Source organism: Notamacropus eugenii, chromosome 1 (genome assembly GCF_028372415.1).
Source record: "Notamacropus eugenii isolate mMacEug1 chromosome 1, mMacEug1.pri_v2, whole genome shotgun sequence".
Taxonomy (NCBI): domain Eukaryota; kingdom Metazoa; phylum Chordata; class Mammalia; order Diprotodontia; family Macropodidae; genus Notamacropus; species Notamacropus eugenii.
Genome location: NC_092872.1, coordinates 553,589,211 through 553,604,853, shown reverse-complemented (window position 1 = coordinate 553,604,853; position 15,643 = coordinate 553,589,211). Strand labels below are relative to the sequence as shown.

General features: G+C 35.3%; 1 protein-coding gene across 4 annotated transcripts in view; it reads left to right on the top strand.

The window, feature by feature from the left end:
- The window catches only part of RNF144A (ring finger protein 144A), a 164,767-nt gene that overhangs the window by 31,077 nt on the left and 118,047 nt on the right, over positions 1-15,643 (top strand). Inside the window, exon 1 of one of the 4 annotated variants that reach the window (XM_072634285.1) lies at positions 1,108-15,643. This exon is cut by the window's right edge and continues 40,121 nt beyond it. The exons of the other annotated variants lie outside the window; for them this stretch is intronic. The gene's annotated coding sequence lies outside the window, so the exon portion shown is untranslated. Of the gene's footprint in view, positions 1-1,107 lie in introns of those variants that run through there. 4 annotated transcript variants of the gene reach the window in all.

Here is a 15,643-nt window from a genome sequence, read left to right as displayed (position 1 = left end):
CTTTTCATGGATTCATTTTATATCTAGTTACTTTATTGATATTATTTATTTGCGCAGTTAATTGTTTCTAATTGATTCTAAGGTTCTCTAAGTAAACTATAGTATTATCTATATTATATATTATGTATATCTATTATCCATTATTATCTAGAAATAATGATAACTTTGTTTTTTCTTTGATTGTGCTTATTCTCTCAATTTCTTGATTTTATATTTTTTTCAATAACTGGTATTTCCATAAATATATCAAATAATATGAGTGGCAATAGACATCTGTGCTTTAGCTTTGATCTTATTAGAAAGGCCTCTCTCTAGTCTTTCCTCATTACAGATAATGAGAGATAGCATTTGATTTTAGATACTGCCTAATATTTTAATGAAAGATCTACTTATTTTTTCTTATGCTTTTAGTGTTTTAAAATAAAACAGGTTGTATTTTTTCAAAAGGTTTTTACATCTATTGATATAATGATAGGACTTTTCATTGCTATTTTATATGGCTTGTTATATTTATAATTTTCCTAATATTGAGCCAACTTTGATTTTTTAGTTTAAATTCTATCTGATCATATTGTATAATATTTTAAATGTGTTTCTGGAGCTTCTTTGATAATGTCTGATTTGACAATTTCACATCTATTATCATTAGAGATATTGTTCTATAGTTTTCTTTTTCTTCTTTATCTCTCCTTGGTTTAGGTATCAGGACCATATTTGTTTCATTGAAGAACTTTGGTAGGATGTCTTCGTTCTCTATTTTGGCAAAAAAACTTATGATAGAATCATCAGTATTTGTTTGAATGTTTGATAGAGTCTATAAATATATCATCCTCTCCCTCATTTTTTTCTTTGTTAATTCATTCATGGCTTGTTAAATTTATTTTTCTGATTGGGTCATTTAAGTTCTCTTGTTCTGTTAATCTTTATATTTTCTGCTTTCATAAGTGATCTGTTACATTTGTTATCTGTTGGCTTATAATTAGGCAAAAAAGTTTCAGTAATTTTCATCATGTCATTTTATTTGTTAAAAATTTTCCCTTTTCAATTTTGGTTTTGTCAATTTAGTTTTTCTTTTTCCTTTTTTCAAATTAACTAATGGTTTGATATTTTATTTAGTTTTTAATTATCTCTGAATTTTATTTGTAAACTCAATGATTTTGTTTTTGTTTTTCAATTTTGTCTCTTTAATATCCAGAATTTTTATTTTTCTGTCTAGTTGAGGATTTTTGATGAGCTGCTTTTTGAGTTTTCTCTTTATTTGCACACCAAACTCATCAATCTGTTCATTCTTTTGTGGATGAAAGTATTCAGAGAGTAAATTTTCCCCCATGGACTGCTTTGGCTGCATCCCAAATTTTTTGATATGTTTTCTCTTGTGTAACTTTTTAAAAAATGATTTCTTTCTATGATTTATTATTTGATCAACCTATTCCTGAGGATTATATTATTTAGCCTCTAAATTTGAATGCTCTATTCAGTTACCCTTTATTAATTATATTTTTATTTAATTGTGATGAGTAAAGGATGCTTTTTTATTTCTACTTAAGAGTTTTTTATCCTTTAGCAAATGGTCAGTTTTTGTATAGGTATCATGCAAAACTGAGAAACATGTATTTCTTTGATTCTATGTAGTTATCACCATAGATCTATAATATCTAACTTTTCTAAAATTCTGCTCAGGTTCTTATCTTTTTTTCTTGTTTATCTTCTGTTAGATTTGTCTATATCTAAAGGGTAATGTTGAGATCCCTAATTATTATAATTTTGTTGTCTCTTTATCTTTATTAGCTTTTCTTTTATGTACACAAGTATTATACATTTCTCTTCATACTTATTAACATTAATATTTTCCATCACCAGTGCTTCCTTTAGGCATAATATAGTTTTCCTATTTATCTCTTCTAAATACATCTCTTTTTAGTTTCATTTTGCCTGAGATCATGCTTTCTTTTCCTTCTTTCTTGAATCATGAGGCATAATAAATTTTTTTCTAGGCTCTCATTTTAGAGCTGTGTGAACAGTGAATGCTGTGTGAATATTTCAAGTGAAGTTTTTTTTTGTAAGCTATAAGTTGTTGGAAACTATTTTGTAATTCATTTTGCTATCCTCCTTTGTTTTATGGCAAGTTCATCCTTTCCATATTCATGGTTATGATTATTAATTATGTTCCTCTCTCATATCCTCTTATTTTTCTTTTATTTTCTTCTTCCCTTTCTTTACAAAAAAGATTAATGTGGGAGTTTGAAAAGGAATGGGATTGATATTAGTCATCTCTAATGAAAATGATATGATCCTACTCATTTTCCACTCCTTTAACCAAATCTAGACCCTAAACATTGGTTGTTACACTTTCTTTCACACTTTTTAGACCCTGCTTTATGATCTGCCTTCTGTAGTTATATTATGTTATTCTTGTTTCTTTTCCCTCACTAATTCAGTCCCTGCTGAACTCCTTTTTTACCCTCCCTGACTCCATCTGTTTCCATATTGATTTCAATGCATTTATCCATGAGACTCATTCTCTCTCTCTCTCTCTCTCTCTCTCTCTCTCTCTCTCTCTCACTCTCTCACTCTCTCACTCTCTCACTCTCACTCTCACTCTCACTCTCACAGGGTTTGTGTGTGAACAAGCTATCTTCCTTTACTAGGTTCAGATAAGAGGTTCTTGAGATACCTATTTTCCCAAATACCACTTCCATTTTTTCATATTCTTCTAACATACCTTAATGATAAGAAATTCCTTCCCCCTTTTCTTCATTTTTTTTCACTGCATTCTTTTTTTCTATCTTTTCCTTTTCTTCAAAGCAGATATGAAATATGGTTCTCTGGTCTTGAGTTGATGTTCATTTACTGTGACTCTTGAAAACAACTGGATACTGAAGGGACACTTATCTCTTCTCCTCTGTTTGTCTATCAGAAGTCAATCATCTTTTGTCTTCTTAAGTCCTTAGTTACCTTTATGATTTTCTCTTCTCTATGCTGAGTTTCTAAGGTTATTTGGAGCACTTTATTTTTTTCCAGGAATTCTTGAAAGTCTTTTCATGAATTAAAAAATACACATTTCCCTGCCTGAGCACCTCTCTCCCTCCCCATCCCCTAGGTGATTATCACCAGATTTTCAAGATGTTATTCTTGGTTTTAGTCTTTTTCTTCTGTCTTTTGGCATATTATATTGTAAGATTTCCTCTCCTTTATCATAGCTGCAGTATAGACTTGTGTGATCTTGACTCTGGCTTTTCAATATTTGAATTCTTTTTGATTGTTTCTGGTATTTTTTCTTTGACCTGAAAGCATTGTATTTGACTGATATTTTTATGCGCTTTTAATTTGCAATTTCTTGCAGGAGATAATTGGTGGATTATTTCTGTTTTCACCTTGATCTCTAGTTTTAAGAAATTGGGCCAATTTTCTTGAAAGATGATATATAGGTTTTGTATCTAGTTATCATTTTTAGTTTTAGAATGATTATTGAGGAATAACTTTCCAATTTGGTTATCTTCATAGTTTCTTCTAAATTTTTAGTCTTCCTTGTAGTGGGATAGGCTATATATACCCATATTCCGCCCTCATAGGTGCTGACCACATATTAGAGATTACTGACATTAGGACCCTTGGTGATCCCCAAACACCTCTTCCCAACTCTACCCTCTACTGCAGTCAGTGAATGTGGATTTCAATATTTTCAGGGACTGCTTGAACATTTCTATCTCCATCTGCTTGGATAGTCTCCTACCAGGAACCAGTTTTGTTCCCTAACAAGGTCAAGATACTATCAGCTCCAGAGCCCATTTATTGAAGATCACAAAATGTGAATAGTGAAAGAAACAAATTTCTGTATTGGTAATGTCCAAAAAATCTGTATCTCATTCTGCCACTTGAGCCTATCACCTCTAAAGAGTTTGGTAGCATACTTCACTATTTACCCTCTGGAATTATAGTTAGTCATTTCCCTGATCATAATTCTTAAGTCTATTAAAATCTTATTGCATTTAGGAAGAAACTGGGAATTCCAAAGTAGAGAGTGAAATGTTCTTTTAGCCACCAGTCCTGAGTCAAATGTTAAGTAGTAATAGCTTCCATTTTCCCATCTTTTTAATTTATTGATCTTTATTGATTGCATGTGTTTTTACTTCATGTTCATAGAGCTGCGTTGGTCATTACAATTACGAAACATTCAGGATTTTTCCCCTTCCCTTCCTCTTCCTCTTTTCTTCCCCCTTTCCCTTCTTTCCCTATTTTCCCTTCCCTTCCCTTCCCCCTTTCCTTTTCCCTTTTCCTTTCCATTTTCCCTCTTTCCCCTTCTCTTTTACCTTATCATACCTTTAATTTTTTTGCCATTTTTATGCTAACAAAATATTCATCTCATAACAACTGTGTGGTAGTAGTTAGTTCAAATAACTAAAGAAACTAAGGATCCAAGAAGCCAGGCAACCTCCTCCAGGTCACACAACTGGCCTGTAGGTGTTAAAGGTTTGATTCAGATTTGAGAAATTTCAAATTTGTTTTTACTTTTCCAGTACAATTGCCCTCTCTTATTTTGTAGCTTCTCACCCTAAACTTTAACAACTGACTATTTACACCTCTGAGAATGTTTGTTCTGCTTGTTTTCAACTTTTCGTCCAGTGAAATATCAGTTTCTGGTGCAGTTCAGATGCGCCAGACTTTAAACTCTTAAGTTTAAAGGAAAGAAAAAAAAATTACCTCTAAAAATGCCATCTTCTGTTTTGGTGCTGATTTTGTAATATTTTCATTACACGATTTCTTTCATTCCATGATACTTTTCTTCCCCAATATTTGAGAATTTGCCCTTAGCTCAGATTCCAACAACTCTGAAATAATTTCAGAACCATAAAACAATCCGTTTCCCCACCCCTCACCCCCCAGAAAAAGGGGTCTTAGTACAAATGACAACATAGATCCCTCCGATTCCACACTACTGCGAGTTTGACTTTAGCTTGGTCTAGAAGTGACTTTGTAAGATTAATTTTTAAATGAAAAATAATCTTGATGTCAGTGAAAGTTTGAGTAGAAGATGAGTTTTGTTTTGACAGGGTTTTAGCATCTATCAAAGTGTAATATTTTTCTGCTTATCTCGTGCAAATATGTGGTTAGCTAATAGACCTCTGTCAAAAGATATTTGAAGTACCAACAAGAAATTTTAAAATATTGTCTGCTACATTTCTTTACTGTTATTGAGTTGCTGGTTTTGGAAAAATAAGAAATTTTTATTTTAATGGAAATAGTAAGGATAAAAGACCAGGATCTTGGCACTATGGCAGATAAGATTACTTAAAAAAAAAAAAATCAATAACCACCACTTTTTTTCCCCATTATGTTCCCTGGTTCCCTGTGTTTTTTGGTAGCTGTTTAGACTTTTTTCCTAATTTGTATGCTGCCTTATGAACTGGAAATTTTGACCAATGCTTGTTTATATTTACTATCAGCTTTCTGATTGTTCTAGCCTTGATGGAAAGTAACGTTTACAATTTTTTGTAATTAAAGCAGAACTGAAAGATTTGTGCAACTCCTCTTGCCAAGGAAATTGATTTTCAGCCAGATTTCAGTTAAAATCTCAGTTCTATTTGTTACTAACTGTGTTAGCTTGGGTAAGAACACAGCCCCTATCTAGCCCTTCATTTCTACATGTGTAAAATGGAGGGATTAATTAGATAATCTTCACTTCCTTCTTTCAAGGTACAAGCTCAAGCACCTTTTCTGCCAGGAGACTTTTATTGATTCCCAGAGTGACTGATGTCTTTCTCATGGGAAATTAATTTTTATTTTATTTGTAAATGTTGTACTTGTCCACAGAACATAGGCTTCTGAGTGGTGGTACTGTCTCATTTGATCTTTGTATTCCATTCCTAGGCACTTAGTAGGTGCTTAATATAAATGTTTGAATGAGTGGCAGAAGTATTAGTTGAGATAAGCTCATGAAAACTTTTAATAGTTAGAGGGGTAGGAGGGCATTCCAGGGGAATGATATAAGCAAAGACATATCTGGAAAGCCCAGGATAAGTTTGAGTCAGTGAGTCAATGACTATGATGGAATAGTGTGTATTTGGAAGGAAGGAAGGAGAGATATAAAAGGCCATAAAGTAGTATGGTACCAGTTTATGGAGACTGAAGACTTAAGATTCTTGACTTTAACTCATAGGCAATTAGGAGCCTTGTTGGGAGTGATGTTGTCAGAGCTTTGTTTTGGGCAGATTAATTTGGGGAAAGTTGAAGATACAGAAGCAGCATAGTTCTGTTGAAATTGAAGTTAGAGGATCTGAGTTCAAATGCTGGCTCTGCCACTTGCTACCTGTGCAATCTTATTCAAGTTGCTTAACTTGTTTGGACCTCAGTTTTCTTAACTGTAATGAAGGGATTTCTACTGAATGACCCCAGTGGTGCTTTCTAGTCCCTAAATCTATGAAAAGGAGACTTTAAAGTAATCCAAGCACAAAGTAATGAAGATTTCAAACTAGGCTGATGTCTTTAGAAATAGGAAGTGAACATTGTGAGAGATATTTTGAAGCAAAAAAATCGACAAATTATATGTGTTACAGAAGAGGAGAGTCTGTACCAGACGAGGGCATCAGTCAACTATTATCTATTAAGCACCCACTATGTTCCAGGCATCCTACTAAGCACTCTGGACAAAATGAAGGTCAAAGGATAGTCCCTTCTCTTAAGAAGCTTATAATCTAATGAGGGAGAAAACAGAAAAACCATCATGTACAAGTAAGATAGAGACAGGATATATTTAATCTAAATCTTAGAGGAAAGGCACTAACATTAAGGAGGAATTGGAAAGACTTCCTGTAGAAAATGAGATTTTATCTGGGACTTGAAAGAAGCCAGTGGAGCCAGGAGGCAGAGGTGATGAAATGCATGAAATTGGGAGATGGTGAGTTATGTGTGAGGAACAGCAAGGAAGCTGACGTTATTGGGTCACAGAAAACATGGGAAGGGGTGGTGTAAGGCAGAGATGTCAAACTCAAGTAGAAATGGATCCCTGTGACCACATGTTGACTTAGAAAACTACAAATTAGCATTACCTATATTGTATTTTATTGATATTTGTTAACAGTTTCCCAGTTACATTTTTATCTGGTTCAGGGACCCAAGGAATGTGACTCACAGGTGAGTTTGACACCTTTGGTGTGTGGCATAAGATTAGAAAAAGTTATGTAGGGCTTTAAAAGCCAAACAGAGGATTTTATATTTGATTCTGGAAACAACAGGGAATACCTGGAGTTGACTGAATGGGGGCAGGGAGTTGACTTGGTTGTACTTTGTCTACTTCTCTTGATATATTTCAGGTACTCAGTATAGTCTTCTGACTCTCTACCTGTCACTCCCTCGCCCTTTTCTTGTGACTGGCCCATTTTCTCTTCCTAATATACATTTCAGTTATGACATCTTTCATTCCTCTTTTTCTTTGAAGTTATTTATTTATTAAAGTGATAGGATGCCCATACTCACCAGCTACCTCTCCACTGACTTCCATATGTTTTAGAGTAACAGATCTAAACTTGGGAAACTAGGAAGCCTGTGTTCTAGTTTTTTGTCTGTCACTAATCTGTTGTGTGACCTTGGGTAATTCACTTCCCCTTTTCTGTGCCCCTGTCACCCACTTCTAAAGGGACTGAGTTGGATAGTTAAAATCCCTTTCAGTTCTGAAAGCTCCTCATATTTCTCTTCATTATTGACATGGATCATTCTTTCAGCTTCCATAAATGAATGAATAAATATAAAAATATTTATTAAGACCTTATTATGTGCCAAGCACTGGGAATACAAACAGAGAGTTCAACAGTAAAGTGATTCAAAAGGCTTGGAATTCCTCAGAGTGCTTGATTACAAGGGTAGCCGGGCCCAGAAATCCTTGGAGTTCATTTCATGGATTATCATAATTGCTTAATAGCCACAGATAAGGGGAAAAAGACTAAAGGAATCTTTCTTACAGTTTCAGAGCCAAATAGTCCCCTGGATGTTATGCAGGCATTCAGAACTTAGTAAAAAAAACAAGCAAAAGTTAAACAAAAACAGCAAATCTTACAGAAAGAAAATTTAGAATTGAAGAAATTATAGCTAAGATATTTATGTCACCTTCTAAATGGGACCACTAAAATATAAATATTTCCTCAGCACCACATGGCACTTATGCAAAAATGATGCAATGTATTAGGGCACGGAGAAATTGCAAATAAGGGTAGAAATACTAAACACATCCTGTACAGACCATCATGCAATAAAAATAGGAAGCAGTTTTAGAATAAAAAGAAAATACAGACTCAAAAGGAAACTTAATAATGAAATACTAAATAAATAGTGGGTCAAAGAGCAGATCTTAGAAATAATAATTTTTTTCTGGAAGAAAATGAGACAACATAACAAAACTTATGGGATGTAGATAAAACAGACTTTATTGGAAAAATACATCCCTAAAACATATACTAGCAAATTAGAAAAGGAGAGTTTAATGAACGGAATATTCATTTAAATAAATTAGAAACTCAACAAAACAACTCAAAAAAAGCACAAAAGAGGAAATCTTGAGAAATAGGTTGAAATAATAAAAATAACAATAAATAGTTACATAGTACTTTGAGATTTACAAAATAATTTCCTTTTAACAACACTGTGAGAGAGGTAATGTAAGGTTTTTTGATGCAGAGTAAGGTGGTATATGGACCAGTTAATTTATCAGGAATATAGCTTAAATAGCTTAAAACTATCCTAAAACTTTTTGAGACACTCTATATCTGAACATAGCTTTGTTGCTATAATCATTTTGTATGTTTTTGCATTTTGCAATACTTCATATATTTTCTTAAATTTTTCTCTGAATTCTTCATGTTAGCTATTCCTTATACCATTACATTATACTTACCTACCATAATTTGTTCAGCCATTCCCAGTCATTACACGCATATATTGTTTATAGGATTGTAGGTGAAGTGTTGAAAAGAACCTTAGATTCCATCTAGTTTATCCATTTCTGTTTATATATGAGGAATCCCAGTCCCAGGGCAGTTAAGTGATTTGTCGAAGGTTGCACAGTTAGTAAACATCAAAGGTACCTATCGAACCTAGATTCTCTGACTCCAGAATCCTCTGTACCCCATTAGCTTGTTCCAGATTTTTATCATAAGTGATGTTACTATCCACACTCTCACAAATATGGATCTTTCAGTAAGAAGCTTCCTTGCAATATAATCAGTTAATCAATAAACATTTATTGAGGGCATACTTTGCACCTGGCACTAAGCTAAGGATAGACATCATACTTTCTGAGTCAAAAGATATTAACATTTTAGCAAATATTCTGGCACAATTCCATTTTTTTCCCCAGGATGCCTAATAATAGTTGGCAATTTTACAGTACTTTAAAGTTGACAAAGTTTGGCAAAATTTTACATGCATATCTCATTTGATTTTCACAACAAACCTTGTCAGATAGGTGTAATTCTTATTGCTAAAATTGTTATTTTTCTTAGTGTATGTTAATATATATATATAATATTGCACAATGATTATATAGAACACATTAGACATTATGTAATGATTAAGTAATATATGATAATTAACCACAACTTCACCAGTAATTAATTAATGTGCCCGCCTTTCCACAACCCTTCCAGCAATGCGTTTTCCCATATAGGGGCAAGAAGTTTTTCAGGGTTTCTTTAATTTTTCTTTCTCTGATAACTAATATTTTGAATCTATTTTCAGGTTTGATAGTTTGTAGTTCTTTTGAAAGTTAGTTATGTCCTTTGACCAGTCTAATGATTTGCCTACAGTATCATTCAGTTCTCATAAGAACAAGAAATTCAGGAAGAATCTGCTAGAAGAACTGATTTAATACTAGAAAAAACAATTTGATTTTTAAAAACTTGTGAAGTTACTTGCTCTATAATGTAAGTTTATACAAAGGTCTGGTGCAATAAATGAGCCCCAGACATAAGGAAATGGATAGAAAAATCCTTCCCAAATCAGAGATTGAAGGTTTGGGGAGGATAATCTGTACAAGGCCAATTGAAACTCTGTTGGATGTAGTGGATATCATAAACCACAGGGTTAACAAGGAAGAAAACTTCATGTGGTAAAAATTTTTGTAGTAATTCTTATTAGATGAATTGCTTCTCAGAGTTCTTGGAATGCTAACACATGGCCCACAGACTGAGAAAGAAGAGGAAGTACTGTCATATCCTGTCAGGAAAAGGGCCACCAGATGCCAGTAATTAGTCAAACACCCAGTTAGGGACAATGGGCTGTGGGCCTAACTGGGATCCAGGCAAGACTCAAGCAGAAGCCCAACCAGCCTGTGACCAGGCTTCTTTTGAGTTCCTTGTTTTGGGGGTTTGAGAAGAGCAGGAAACGTGATTGAAAGTCTTGGCTTAGGAGGTGAGTGCTGAATAAGGAAATGAGATAAAAGAAATGCTTGAGGATTAAGACTATCTTCCCAAGAAATCTATCCAGTCTCCTCTTGTCTGCCTAGTCTTTTCTTCTCCAGGCTCAACATTTCTGGTTTTATCAGTCATTCTAAATGGTTTAGTCCCCAACCCGTTTTGCTCAGTGCAGTGCCTGGCACATAGTGAGCTCTGAATAAATGCTTGCTTGTTGCCATCACTACCTTGTCAGTGCCCTTGAATTGTGGCACCTTCAACTGAACACAGTTATCTGGATGTCCCTGTAAACAGGCATACAGTCATACAATTTCAGGCCTTCAAGAGACCATGAAAACATCTAGTTCAAGGATCAGTGAACCAAATCTGGCCCACCGCCTGTGTTAGTATGGCTTATGAATCAAGAATGTTTTTTACATTATTATAGTTCAGCCTCATCATTTTATAGAAAATGGAGGTGGAGGAGGGGTAGGGACAGCACAGGATTATACCAGATAGAGTTGGGAGTGGAATCCTGATCTTATGATCCTAAATCAAATTTTCTTCCCACTATACCAGGGAATTAGGTGGTGCAGTGGATAAAGTGCTTGGCTTTGAATTAGGGAAGCTCATGTTCATGAGTTCAAATTTCTCAGAAACTTTCTTAGCTGTGTGACTGTGGGCAAGTCACTTAACCTGTTTCCCTCAGTTTCCTCCTTTGTAACATGAGTTTGAGAGGAAATAGCAAATCACTCAAGTCATTATTTTTGCCAAGATGGGATCGAGAAGAGTCAGACACAATTGAAAAGCAACTAAAGAACACCAAAACGACATCCTAGCTTGCTAAAGGTAACAGACCAAGCTAGCGACAGGCCTACTAACTACTAACATCTAAGGTCTGCTGACATCTCTTTCTTGTTCTCTGCTTTTCCTCTAACAGCAGCCTTTCTCAGACCATATTCTAGCCAAGTTTACGTTGTATTCCTTCACATACTAGTTGTCAAACAATATCCTGCTTCTGTTTTAAAGAATTTGCTTAAATTGAACAGCATCTTTATCTCCGACAAGCTTTTGCTTACCACTCCCTCTCACCCCACTTCCCCCCCACTCCTGGTTTACTATGGCTATTAGTATGTAAACTTCTGGTACGATCTGTACTTTCCCTCCCAGGAGTTACTGTTACCAATGGGAAGGTCTCTTGGATGTCCTGTTGGGTGCCAGGATTGAGAGGGTTTGTAAAAAGCACAGCTTTGTTGAATGTCTTCTACGTGGGGAATTGCCTTCTCTGCAGGACATACTGTTTGGTCACAGGGGATTGATTCTTGTCAGAGGCAAACCACAGGTTATTTTTATGCCAAAAATTTCCTACATTTCTTGTCCGTCGACTTCTCTAACCACATGCTGGAACAGAACTGTATTTGCAGCTATAACTGGCATGCTTAAACGCTGGTTAGGTGTGGAGTCCAAGAATCCTCAAGACTTCTAAAATAATACTACATTACTATTGACCTTCTGGAACTTGTACAAAATAAGATGCTTTTAGAAGAGTGCTCCCTCCTTTTTATTTCTTCAATGTCTATGAAATGTTCAAAAATATCCCCAATTACATGTTATGGGGGATGTCTGATTCATGAGTGATGATGTATGACAGTGAAGTATTCTGGCTGCTAACCCTCAAACAAACTCTTTGGTTTCTGGAACAAAATTCATCTTCAATGATATGCCTGCTGTATGTAACTTGAAACAGTCTTGCTTTGAACATCCCCTTGAAGTCCTAACTATGTTATTGAAAATAGGCATTCCACTTGCACATTCTCCCTGCTGTGGTTTCTCTCTGGTTCCTGAAATTTGTATTGTCTTGTATATCCTCCCTCCCTCTTCTAAGCAGTGATTGTAATTAATCTTCCCTAGAAGAAAGATAACTGTGTGAGAGTACAGCTTTCTTTCCTAGAATAGCTCATCTCCTTAATATACCCTTATTTACTTTTACTATTTTAGCTATGATAATGTGGAACCAAGCTGGCAGATATTTTAGAATCAATAGACTTGGATACCACCTCCATTTCGTAAGTTAGAACAAGACATGTAACCTTCATGGGACTCAATTTCCTTTTCTGTGAAATTGGGGATAATATTTGTGTTATGCTTAATGTTTGTTGAATTATTGATTGATTACTTCACTGGATTATTATAGAGAGCAAAATAGGAATTGTTGACGTTACGATTGTAGTTTTTTTCATGGATAAAGGGGGCTGTAGCAGGTACAGGGAGTCCAATATGTTGTTGTTCAGGTGTTCTGTGAGACTCAGAATGGTGAACTGCCATGACCATTTGATTTAGCATGACAACACTTGGATTTGAGCTCTAGCTCTGAATCTTGTAGGATCTTAGAATGTAGAACTGGAATGATCATTAAAATCCTCGATGTCCCCATTGTACAGATGAGGAAAAGAGAGAAATGAACTAGAATAATCCATAGGATTAAAATGTGGAACTGGAAGGCAGCTCAGAGTCTATTTAATCCAACTCTCAAATTACAGATGAAGAAATTGGAGGCCAAGGAAATGAATATAAGTAACTTGCCCAGGGTCATACAGGTAGTAAATCTCAGTGGTGGGATTTGAACCCAGGTCTTCTGATCCCTTTATTTTAGGTTTAAATCTCCAATCTATAAATTGTTGCAGGCAATAATAAATCATACATTTTCTAAGTTTGCCTGTCTTACTTGGCTATAATTTTTGTGATCTGTCCTTTGCTTTTCTAACATCCTTTTAAATAAAAAAAAATCTAATTTTATTTCCCCTGTAGCAGCAGTAGCTGATTCTAAAATTAAAAAAATACCCTTGGATGTATTTTTGAGGAGGCCCTATCTTGTAATATTCAATAGCAAGGAATAGCAAGGATGACAATGAGACAACTTCTCTGCCTCTCTCCGCCCACCCACCCTCCCTCACTCCCTTTCCCACTCTCCTCAATGGTCCATTATGATGCCTGGAGGAATAAGGAAGAGAAAATTCCCTAGAAATATCTTTTGTCTGTCCTATTCCATTGACAGATTGAAGCACAATGATACTCTGATTGTCAAAGGAGGCACTCTTGTGGAGACAGAATAATGTCTTTTCCAGGGGCATGGAACTTTGTCATTGTCCTCAGCCTTGGCTATGTGATCCATTTTATTAGCTCCCCAAGGAACTTCTGCTGATATCCTTTAGGTATAGCCTAAAGGAGTGGAAGATTTACATGTAGCAGCAGGACTGACCCCCTTTTCTTCTCTCCCCTCTCCCTTTGGCCAGACCATAGTATATGTGAAGGGAAATAATGTGTAACAAAGGTGAAAAGATATATTTGAGTCTAGTTAATGAGTAGCTTCAAAAGTCAAACAGAGAAACCTTGTATTTGATCTTAAGGGTAATAGGGAGCCCTTGGAACTTCTTTGTATGGAGTGAGTGGGTAGTGACATGATTGTACTTGTACTTAATGAAAACCCCTTTGTCATTTGTGTGGAAAACATATTGACCAGAGGAGAGGCTTGAATCACAGAGATCAATTAAAAGTCTACTGTAATAGTCTAGGTGTGAGGTGACTGTGGCTTGAACCAGGGTGGTGGCTTGAGTGATGGAGATAAAGGGACATATTTGAGAAATGTGGAAATAGATTTGCAATGATTTGTTAACTCATTGGTAATGTGTGATGAGGGAAAGGGAAGAGTTAAGGATATAAATCTGGTGATTATGAGAATGGTGGTACCCTTAACAGTAATAGAGAAGTTTAAGAAACAGGAGTGAATTTTTTCAGGAAGACACTGAGGTTGAATTTGAGATTATTGTGGGAAATAAAGTTAGAATTATTTTATTGTTATTTAACATATTTGTCTGCCCAGGTTCTTTAACAAGAATGTAATCTCCTTGAGGTCAAGTTTTATATATTTTGGTGTTTGCAGTATTTTTGTTCTCAATAAATATTCATAAGGTCATCACCCTCTAGAATTGGAAGGAACTTCATTTTAGCCAGTTTAACTCCTCTCATTTTACAGATGAAGAAATACATTAAGAGAAAGCACATGACAAGTCTCCTTGCTCCAGATAGAGACCGGGAGGTTCCACTTGACTATTGTATTTATGGTCTGTTAGTCAGTGCTTAACCAGATTTCCCTATTTTCATTTTTCACAAGTAGTTGGTCAACTGCTGGTGCTTCTGTTAAAGGAAGGATTCCCTCTAAGCCACATTTATGCAATATTGGCAATAATGGCAATAGTCGTATTTATTTCATATCCATCTGATCATCAATCAAAGAACCAGGTCCTACCCATTAGGGGCATATTGCCAACTGTCCCACTACAGTAATTTAATCAATGCTTCTGTCATTCTTCAGACCCAAACTCCCTTCTCTGGACACTTTCCCCCCATATGCGTTTTTGTCTTTGTTATTAGAAAGTGAGAAGTTTGATGGCAGGAGCTTTTGTGCTCATGATCTAACACAGTGCTGGGCACAGAGTAGCTTGACTGTTAGTTCATTTATGTTACTACCCTGAGTCTTGGGCTCTTTCTCTGTAAAATGGGATGGTGATATTTGTACCCTGTACTTCATAGGGCTATTGTGAGTAAAATGTTTCATGAATCTTAAGATGCTCTAGAAATGTGAGCTATGTTTGAGTTTCTTTCAAAGCAGTGACTGCCACCTATCCACACCTTTTCTTTTGTGACTCTGGTTCATGTCCTCCCATACACCTTAGGCAGGGGCTCGGCCCTTTTACACAGACCTTCCTCTAGTTATCTTAAGCATTGCAGGGCCCAGTTTATCCATCTCTCACTGTTTCCTCTCTATATGATGGATCCCATACCATTTTGTAGTGATAGATGTCTCTGAAATCTTTTGCCACATTCCTTACATGCAATTCATCCCTAAGTGGCCTCTTGGTTTACCTGTAATTTTGATTTTGAGTATATTATCATGGTCCATGATTGGCAGATGTCATCATAAGACTGTTTCAGTCATTACTATCTGCAAAATGAAGGCGCTGGACTTGATAACTATTGGGTCTTATCTCGTTTTTGGTTCCAAAACTTCTGAATCTGCCATTTTGATTTTCTTTTTCTTTTATGAGAAACAGGAAGTCAGGGCCTTGCATCCTAAAAAAACAGTTGTTGTTTTTTTTTTGTTTTTTTTTTTTTTTTGTTTGTTTGTTGTTTTAATCTGAAGCCCAGTGACAGAGATGCTTGAAAACATTGGTAGGGGAAAAGAATAAAGGGTTTTCTTTTCTCCA